Source organism: Oncorhynchus keta, chromosome 24 (genome assembly GCF_023373465.1).
Source record: "Oncorhynchus keta strain PuntledgeMale-10-30-2019 chromosome 24, Oket_V2, whole genome shotgun sequence".
NCBI classification, from domain to species: Eukaryota; Metazoa; Chordata; class Actinopteri; order Salmoniformes; family Salmonidae; genus Oncorhynchus; species Oncorhynchus keta.
This window is the reverse complement of record NC_068444.1, coordinates 6,155,598-6,165,344: the sequence shown is the minus strand read 5'-3', so window position 1 is coordinate 6,165,344 and position 9,747 is coordinate 6,155,598.

Sequence of the window (9,747 nt, the reverse complement as noted above, 5' to 3'; positions counted from 1 at the left end):
TCTCTCTGTCTGGGACATCCAAATGTGATCCCCAGCTCCCTTTCTCTCTCCGTCTGGGACATCCAAATGTGTTCCCCAGCTCCCTTTCTCTCTCTGTCTGGGGGAACGTGGACACCATGACAACGTGTACATTTAGTTCCACTACTGACAGCTTTATTGAGCTGTTAGATCTTTCCATCAATTGACTCCCTCCCTCCCTCCTCTCTCCACTTGGCTTGCATGAATAGTGGAGAAGGGGAAGAAGCTGATCTCAGCACTCCTAAACCACATCTAAGTTCAAATCTACTTCCAAAATCCAATCTCCATATATCAAAAGCTGATGGCAATTGAGGATATCAAATTCTGTTTAAATTTGTGGCACCTTTTGAGGATGGTCAAACACGAGGTACACTACATGACCAAAAGTATATGGATAACTGATCGTCCAAACATCTCATTCCAAAATCATGGACTTTAATATGGAGCTGGTCCCCCCTTTTGCTGCTATAACAGCCTCCACTCTTCTGGGAAGGCTTTCCACTAGATGATGGAACATTGCTGCTATAACAGCCTCCACTCTTCTGGGAAGGCTTTCCACTAGATGATGGAACATTGCTGCTATAACAGCCTCCACTCTTCTGGGAAGGCTTTCCACTAGATGATGGAACATTGCTGCTATAACAGCCGCCACTCTTCTGGGAAGGCTTTCCACTAGATGTTGGAACATTGCTGCCATAACAGCCTCCACTCTTCTGGGAAGGCTTTCCACTAGATGTTGGAACATTGCTGCTATAACAGCCTCCACTCTTCTGGGAAGGCTTTCCACTAGATGTTGGAACATTGCTGTGTGGACTTGAGTCCTTTCAGCCACATTGTCATGCTGAATTAGGAAAGTTGCAACACAGTTGGAAGCCCAGAATCGTATACAATGTCATTGTATGCTGAAGTGTTACGATTTCACTTCACTGAGACCTAGCCCGAACCATGAAAAACAGTCCCAGACCATTATTCCTCCTCCACCAAACTTTACAGTGGGCACTATGCATTCGGGCAGGTAGCGTTCTCCTGGTAACCGCCTAACCCAGATTCGTCTGTCAGACTGCCAGATGATGAATCGTGATTCATCACTCCAGAGAACGTGTTTCCACTGCTCCAGAGTCCAATGGCGGCAAGCTTTACACCACTCTAGCCGACGTTTGGCATAGCGCATGGTGATCTTAGGCTTGTGTGTAGCTATGTGCGGCCTGCCACTTCACGGCTGAGCCGTTTTTGCCACTAGACGTTTACACTTCACAGCAACAGCACTTGAGAGTGGTCAACTATTACGTATTTTTAACAGTTATGTCAAGAATTTCAGATACCAGCCTGGCCTCAGAGCCATATGAAACATACTTTACGAATTTCTGAGACAGAAACGACAGAAAGTAGGGACATTGGTTGGGGAGGATGGGTGAGCGTAATCCACGACAGTCTAGTAATCCAGAGGTTGCAAGTTCGAGTTGCGTCAGGAACAACTGTAGCATTTTACCCCGAACCCTTATTCTAAACTTAAACCAATCCACCCAACCTGCTACATAAATTCACCTAACTTTTTTCCTGACCTTTTTTCATTAGTTCATCAATTCTCCCAGTAATTAATCCTTTGTTGTTGCAGCGCAACAAGCAACCTGGTCTCACATAAAGACATGCAATAATATACATCCTCCAAGACATATGATGAATTACATCTTCCAATTCGTATGCTATTGTACGATATTAATCCTTTGTTGTTGCAGCGCAACAAGCAACCTGGTCTCACATAAAGACATGCAATAATATACATCCTCCAAGAAATATGATAAATTACATCTTCCAATTCGTATGCTATTGTACGATTGGGTAAGACGTATGATACTATACGTCCTCTAATCAATTTTTATATTGTACGACCGCTATTCCATTCGTAATGTAACCTAAAGTAACATCTCAAACTAAATGGAGTGTCACAGATTTTTGTACAGAATAATACAACTTACCCTGAGACTACATTGATTTGTGTATGCTTAGGTAAAAACGGATAGCTATGAATATAAGCTGATCAAACTGAATCAATAAAATAAAAATAGATAATTATTTCATTTATATTTTATATGTACCCAATTACAACCCTTTGTTGATTCTTATTTTTCTTACTTTTGCATGTTGGTGGGTGTGCAAAGAGTTGGTGGATTTGCTAAGTTTATTTGCCAAGTGTTAGTGGGTTCGCTAAGCGGGTTTGCTAAGTGTTGATGGGTTTGCTAAGCTGGTTTGCTAAGTGTTAGGTGGGTTTGCTAGTTGTTTGTGTATTTGCTAAGTGGGTTTGCTAAGTGTTGTTGGATTTGCTAAGTGAGTTTGCTAAGTGTCGGTGTATTTGCTAAGCGGGTTTGCAAAGTGTTGGTGGGTTTTCTAAGTGTTGTTGGATTTGCTAAGTGGGTTTGCTAAGTGTTGGTGGGTTTGCTAAGTAGGTTTGCTAAGTGTTGTTGGATTTGCTAAGCGGGTTTGCTAAGTGTTGGTGGGTTTGCTAAGTAGGTTTGCTAAGTGTTGGTGGGTTTGATAAGTGAGTTTGCTAAGTGTCGGTGTATTTGCTAAGTGGGTTTGCTAAGTGAGTTTGCTAAGTGTCGGTGTATTTGCTAAGCGGGTTTGCTAAGTGTTGGTGGGTTTTCTAAGTAGGTTTGCTAAGTGTTGTTGGATTTGCTAAGTGGGTTTGCTAAGTGTTGGTGGGTTTGCTAAGTGTTGGTGGGTTTGCTAAGTAGGTTTGCTAAGTGTTGTTGGATTTGCTAAGTAGGTTTGCTAAGTGTTGGTGGGTTTGCTCAGTGAGTTTGCTAAGTGTCGGTGTATTTGCTAAGTGGGTTTGCTAAGTGAGTTTGCTAAGTGTTGGTGGGTTTTCTAAGTAGGTTTGCTAAGTGTTGGTGGGTTTGCTAAGTGGGTTTGCTAAGTGTCAGTGTATTTGCTAAGTAGGTTTGCTAAGTGTTGGTGGGTTTGCTAAGTAGGTTTGTGAGTGGGTTTGCTAAGTGTTGGTGGGTTTTCTAAGTAGGTTTGCTAAGTGTTGGTGGGTTTTCTAAGTGTTGTTGGATTTGCTAAGTGGGTTTGCTAAGTGTTGGTGGGTTTGCTAAATAGATATGCTAAGTGTTGTTGGATTTGCTAAGTGTTGCACAATAATAGACTATTTTCTCTCCAATATGTCAGAAGGGGGGGATGTGACTGCAATAGCACAATGTTCCAAGATGATTTATAATAAGGTTAATTCTTTGAAATAATTTAGCATTAAAGTTATATTTTATTTCCAGTCTTCACAGCATGATGATTGCTGTCGCTGTCTGGAAGATAATGATTTAAACACCTGAAAATCACCTTGTAGATTTATGGACCTGTCCTGGTCAGCACTCAAAGAGCCACTATTCTATTCATTAAATGAAACATACAGTACACAGTATTCAAGGTGTCTTCATTTTGTCTTTCAAACATGTAGTAGTTTGTCCTTGCCGTTGTTGATCAAAGCCTGCTTTGAGGGTTGGTTTGGGTGGATTTGTTGCCTCTGCTAAGGGAGCTGAGGCAGTAGCGTAGTAAAAACCATCACACTTCAAAAGTGAACTGAGTTTAATTGAAATTTGTAATATAGCAGTGCCTTTCTAGCAAACTTCTGTTGCCATGGTTGCTTGGTTTCCATGGAGCAGTCCAACCCCGCCTCTCTTCCTGTCTGCTCCTGAAGCCCTTCCCCCTTAAAACTAGAATTCCATATGAGCTTTTTATTGTTTGACCTTAAGAAAATACAATATGAAGGGCCATAAATAGCCTTTTACTGGTCTGTATTGAATATTTATCCTCATTCACGCTCTGCAGAGCATGGCAAATGAAGAGGAGGCTCAGCAATAACAACAACAAAAAAATCCCTTTGCGCAATTCACCTCATTCCGAGTGCCAAAAAGTTAGCAAAGCTGAATCAACAAAAACAACTCATCAAGCTATTAGTTTTATATTCTCAAACCAATTGTGGACACTAATGATTCTTATTCCCAGTGTGCAAACTACAACCTCAATAGTGGGAGTTGACCTAAGGTAAGGGAAGAGTTAACAGTCTGGTGTCAACAATGTAGATTAAGAGTAACAAGTGACTAATAGCCTGAGAGTCGTCTCTTTAGCTAACTTTCCATTACTTCATACTCTTTTGCCATTGATCGACTGTCTATTTGTTAAATGTTTGTAATGCATTACAAAAGATAAATTGATAATTGTGTGTAATGTCATTTTTAGTTCTATGTTGGGACCCAAGGAAGATAAGCTGAAATCAGGCGTCAGCTAACGGGGATCCTCATAAAAAAATGTAAATCACAAAGGCTCAAAAAGCAGCCTCCATTATCAAGGAAATAGCAACTTATCTGATATACAGTAGGTCTTCATTAAATTGAGCCATTGTTTAAATTCCCCATTGTACCTTAACTCAAAAGGATTATCTGTACCTCCCTATGACGTGTGCCAGGAAAACGTAGGCACATTTATTCAAGTGCCAGTGGAACGATGGTATTCAGTTTTCAGGAAAACGTAGGCACATTTATTCAAGTGCCAGTGGAACTATGGTATTCAGTTTTCAGGAAAACGTAGGCACATTTATTCAAGTGCCAGTGGAACTATGGTATTCAGTTTTCAGGAAAACGTAGGCACATTTATTCAAGTGCCAGTGGAACTATGGTATTCAGTTTTCAGGAAAAAGGCACATTTATTCAAGTGCCAGTGGAACTATGGTATTAGTTTTCAGGAAAACGTAGGCACATTTATTTGCCAGGAAAACAGTTTTAGGAAAACGTAGGCACATTTATTCAAGAACTATGGTATTCCAGGAAAAGTGGAACTATGGTATTCAGTTTTCAGGAAAACGTAGGCACATTTATTCAAGTGCCAGTGGAACTATGGTATTCAGTTTTCAGGAAAACGTAGGCACATTTATTCAAGTGCCAGTGGAACTATGGTATTCAGTTTTCAGGAAAACGTAGGCACATTTATTCAAGTGCCAGTGGAACTATGGTATTCAGTTTTCAGGAAAACGTAGGCACATTTATTCAAGTGCCAGTGGAACTATGGTATTCAGTTTTCAGGAAAACGTAGGCACATTTATTCAAGTGCCAGTGGAACTATGGGTATTCAGTTTTCCAACAGCGAAGAACTGTAAGGCGATCAACACAGACAACCTGGGGACACTGATAAGCCACATTGTGAATTTTCCTCCCTGCAGTGTTATCCCCAATAAATCACATTTACAGCCCAGACTGCTGAGAGTATTCCCAGCTAACACATTTGGTTCCTTAGGAAGTTGTGGAAACGTATGTTTTTTTGGCTTCCCATTTTATTTTTTATTTTTTTCACCTTTATTTAACCAGGTAAACTAGTTGAGAACAAGTTCTCATTTACAACTGTGACCTGGCCAATATAAAGCAAAGCAGTTCGACACATACAACAACACAGAGTTACACATGGAGTAAATCAAACATACAGTCAATAATACAGTAGAAAAATAAGTCTATATACGATGTGAGTAAATGAGGTGAGATAAGGGAGGTAAAGGCAAAAATAAAGGCCATGGTGGGTGGCAAAGTAAATACAATATAGCAAGTAAAACACTGGAATGGTAGATTTGCAGTGGAAGAATGTGCAAAGTAGAAATATTGGGGTGCAAAGGAGCAAAATAAATAAATAAATACAGTAGGGGAAGAGGTAGTTGTTTGCGATATTTATAGATGGGCTATGTACAGGTGCAGTGATCTGTGAGATGCTCTGACAGCTGGTGCTTAAAGCTAGTGAGGGAGATAAGTGTTTCCAGTTTCAGAGATTTTTGTAGTTCGTTCCAGTCATTGGCAGCAGAGAACTGGAAGGAGAGGCGGCCAAAGGAGGAATTGGCTTTGGAGGTGACCAGTGAGATATACCTGCTGGAGTGTGTGCTACGAGTGGGTGCTGCTATGGTGACCAGCGAGCTGAGATAAGGGGGAACTTTACCTAGCAGGGTCTTGTAGATGACCTGGAGCCAGTGGGTTTGGCGACGAGTATGAAGCGAGGGCCAGCCATCGAGAGCGTACAGGTCGCAATGGTGGGTAGTATATGGGGCTTTGGTGACAAAACGGATTGCACTGTGATAGACTGCATCCAATTTGTTGAGTAGGGTATTGGAGGCTATTTTTAAATGACATAAATTAGGACAGTTTTCGAGGGTATGTTTGGCAGCAAAGATGCTTTTAGGTATTCTTCAAGGAATACCTAGGATAGGATGGTCAGATTTAGATGCAAGTGGCTGTTCCACTGGGTATGTTTGGCAGCATGAGCGTGAAGACTTAAATGTAATTTGTTGTGAAATAGGAAGCCGATTCTAGATTTAGATTTTGGATTGGAGATGTTTGATATGGGTCTGGAAGGAGAGTTTACAGTCTAACCAGACACCTAGGTATTTGTAGTTGTCCACATATTCTAAGTCAGAACCGTCCAGAGTAGTGATGTTGAACGGGCGGGCAGGTAGCGATCGGTTGAAGAGCATGCATTTAGTTTTACTTGTATTTAAGAGCAGTTGGAGGCCACGGAAGGAGAGTTGTAGTATGGCATTGAAACTCGTCTGGAGGTTAGTTAACACAGTGTCCAAAGAAGGGCCAGAAGTATACAGAATGGTGTCATCTGCATAGAGGTAGATCAATGCATGGCTGAGGTGCACCCGTGATCACCCATTACCAGCTCTGAAACCAGATTGCATAGCGGAGAAGGTACGGTGGGATTCGAAATGGTCGGTAATCTGTTTGTTAACTTGGCTTTCAAAGACCTTACAAATACAGGGTAGGATAGATATAGGTCTGTAGCAGTTTGGATCAAGAGTGTCCCCCCTTTGAAGAGGGGGATGAACGCAGCTGCTTTCCAATCTTTGGGAATCTCAGACGACACGAAAAGAGAGGTTGAACAGGTTAGTAATAGGGTTTGCAATCATTTCGGCAGATAATTTTAGAAAAAAAAAAGGGTCCAGATTGTCTAGCCCAGCTGATTTGTAGGGGTCCAGATTTTGCAGCTCTTTCAGAACATCTATCTGGATTTGGGAGAAGGCGAAATGGGGAATGGTTGGGCGAGTTGCTGTAGGGGGTGCAGTGCTGTTGACCGGGGTAGCCAGGTGGAAAGCATGGCCAGCCATTGAAAAATGCTTATTGAAATTCTCAATTATAGTGGAATTATCAGTGGTGACAGAGTTTCCTATCCTCAGTGCAGTGGGCAGCTGGGAGGTGCTCTTATTTTCCATGGACTTTAAAGTGTCCCAGAAAGCAAATGTCTGCTTGAAAAAGCTACCCTTGTCTTTTCTAACTGCCTGTGTATATTGGTTTCTAAATTCCCTGAAAAGTTACATATCACAGGGGCTGTTCGATGCTATGGCAGAACGCCACAGGATGCTTTTGTGTTGGTTAAGGGCAGTCAGGTCTGGAGAGAACCATATATCTATATATATATCTGTTCCTGGTTCTAAATTTATTGAATGGTGCATGCTTATTTAAGATGGTGAGGAAGGCATTTTGCTTCTGGGAATGAAGCCAAAAGTGCCTTGACCGGTTAAACTCTGCCTGTTCTGGGAACATTTTTAAGTTGCTCTCGGGACTTGAGAATGTTTTACTATTGGTTCCTTGAAAGTAATCCTTGACGATTTTATTAACATTCTGATAATAGATATTACAGGTTATTTGAAGATAATTAAATAACACTAAATGTTTCAAGAAGACTTCTAATAACACAGCTCGTTTATTTTAATTGATTTGATCTCCAAATCAGATACGCATTAAATCGTGCAAACACATTTTTTAAATTTGTCACAAAGTCCGTGAGATTTGAATCTATGATCTTCTGTTCTCTGTCCATGGAATGAGTCCACTGCACCACCAGGATGCAGCTAGCATGCCATGTTTTTAAAAAACTCATACAAAGATGTTAATTCAAACAGACCCTATTTCAAAGGAAACAAGCGCTCATTAAAATCGGGTGTGGCCAATTAGTGGGTGTGGCCAATTAGTGGGTGTGGCCAATTAGTGGGTGTGGCCAATTCGTGGGTGTGGCCAATTAGTGGGTGTGGCCAACCCACCTGAACACACTTAAGAAGATAAAAGTTTTGTTGGCGCTGAGAACGGAGCGTACATTTTTATAGAACATCCTTCAAACATTACAAATGTTTTTTTGTGGTTTTAATGGAAAGTTCTCTTAACGTTCTCTGAACATGACTTTAAATAGAACCATGAGTAAACCTGTAGCAAACTTTATGTTGAAGTACTGAAATTCCCACAGAAGAACATTGTTAACGTTCTCGGGAACAATTTGAGAACATTACTTGAAGTAGAACAATGACGAAAGCTGTAGGAAATGTAATGCTAAAGTACTGAAATTCCCACCAAAGAAACATGGTTCTCAGAACGTTGTCAGAAGGTTGTATACATAATAACCATTAGGACAACCACGCTCTCACCAAGCTCTAAGAAACAAATGGTTCTCAGAACGTTATCTGCTAGCTGGGTTGTATCTGTGTATTATCATTCAACAGATTCATCAGATGTATAGTGCCACTTCTTCTGGTTTGTCAATATGAATTATAACATGGTTGTTTAGAAATGTTGTCTTGTCTTTTGATCACTAAATGTTTTTTATTTTTTTTTACCATTGATTGAGGACCACTTTGGAAACAAGATTTTTAATGAATTAATACTTTTAAGTGCGATCCTCTTGGGAATACATTGTACATCTTGTTTTTGACCCAAATAAATTCTATTAAAAAAAATGGAATCCCACACCCTAAAACGGGTCTCAGTAGGCCTGAGAAACAGCATTGAGTTGAGCTGTCATACAAACACAGAGTCATTAACATGTCTTTTCATTGGGCTGGAGGAAAAGTGTTTCTGTTGATTTTCTGCCATGTTGGTTTAAATCCCCTTTAAGATAGTAACACAGTAATTGCATCATTGTGTTTATAACAGTAAAATAGTAATTGCCTCGTTGTGGTGGTAGAAATAAAGCCCAGTTGTGGCCAGCTGGTAGACAAACACATGCTTCTCCTCGGAGAACTGGCTTGGTCTCTTTCTTTTTTCACGAGACAGTGAAATTAGCCCGCAGCTGTACTCATTTAAGTCAAGACATTTGAGTTGCGTAGCTCCCTGCTAACCTTGGCCTACAGCTGCACTGCTGATCTACACCCAGCTAGCACATTTGGTTCCTTCGAAGTTGTGGGAATGTAGGTTTTTGGTTTCCCATTGGTTCTGGGAACGAAGACATAACTTTCCTGACCAGTAAAATTGAATGTTTTTTTTTTTTTTTTAAAGGTTCTGAGAACGGAAGAGAAAATATTGACTGTTCTGGGAAAGTTCTTTTTTTTTTTGGTTACAGGGAGTTTCTGAGAACATTTCTCACATTTGTCTTTTATTGTGGCACAGCGTCAGTGAGATTCAAACCTATGATCTTCTGTTCTCTGTCCATGGAATTAGTCCACTGCACCACCAGGATGCAGCTAGCATGCCATGTTGTTGTTTTTAACTCATACAAAGCTGTTGATTTTAGTCTATTAAAACAGATCCAATGTCAAAGTAAACAAACACTCATTAAGATCAGGTGTGTAATTCATTAATTAACCAATTAGTGGGCGTGGTCAACACACCTGAATTAATTAATTAACCAATTAGTGGCTCTGCCAAGACAACCGAAGACACCAAACAAGACAGAGAATAGAGTTTTGTTGGCGTGCTGAGAATGTTTTAAAATAAC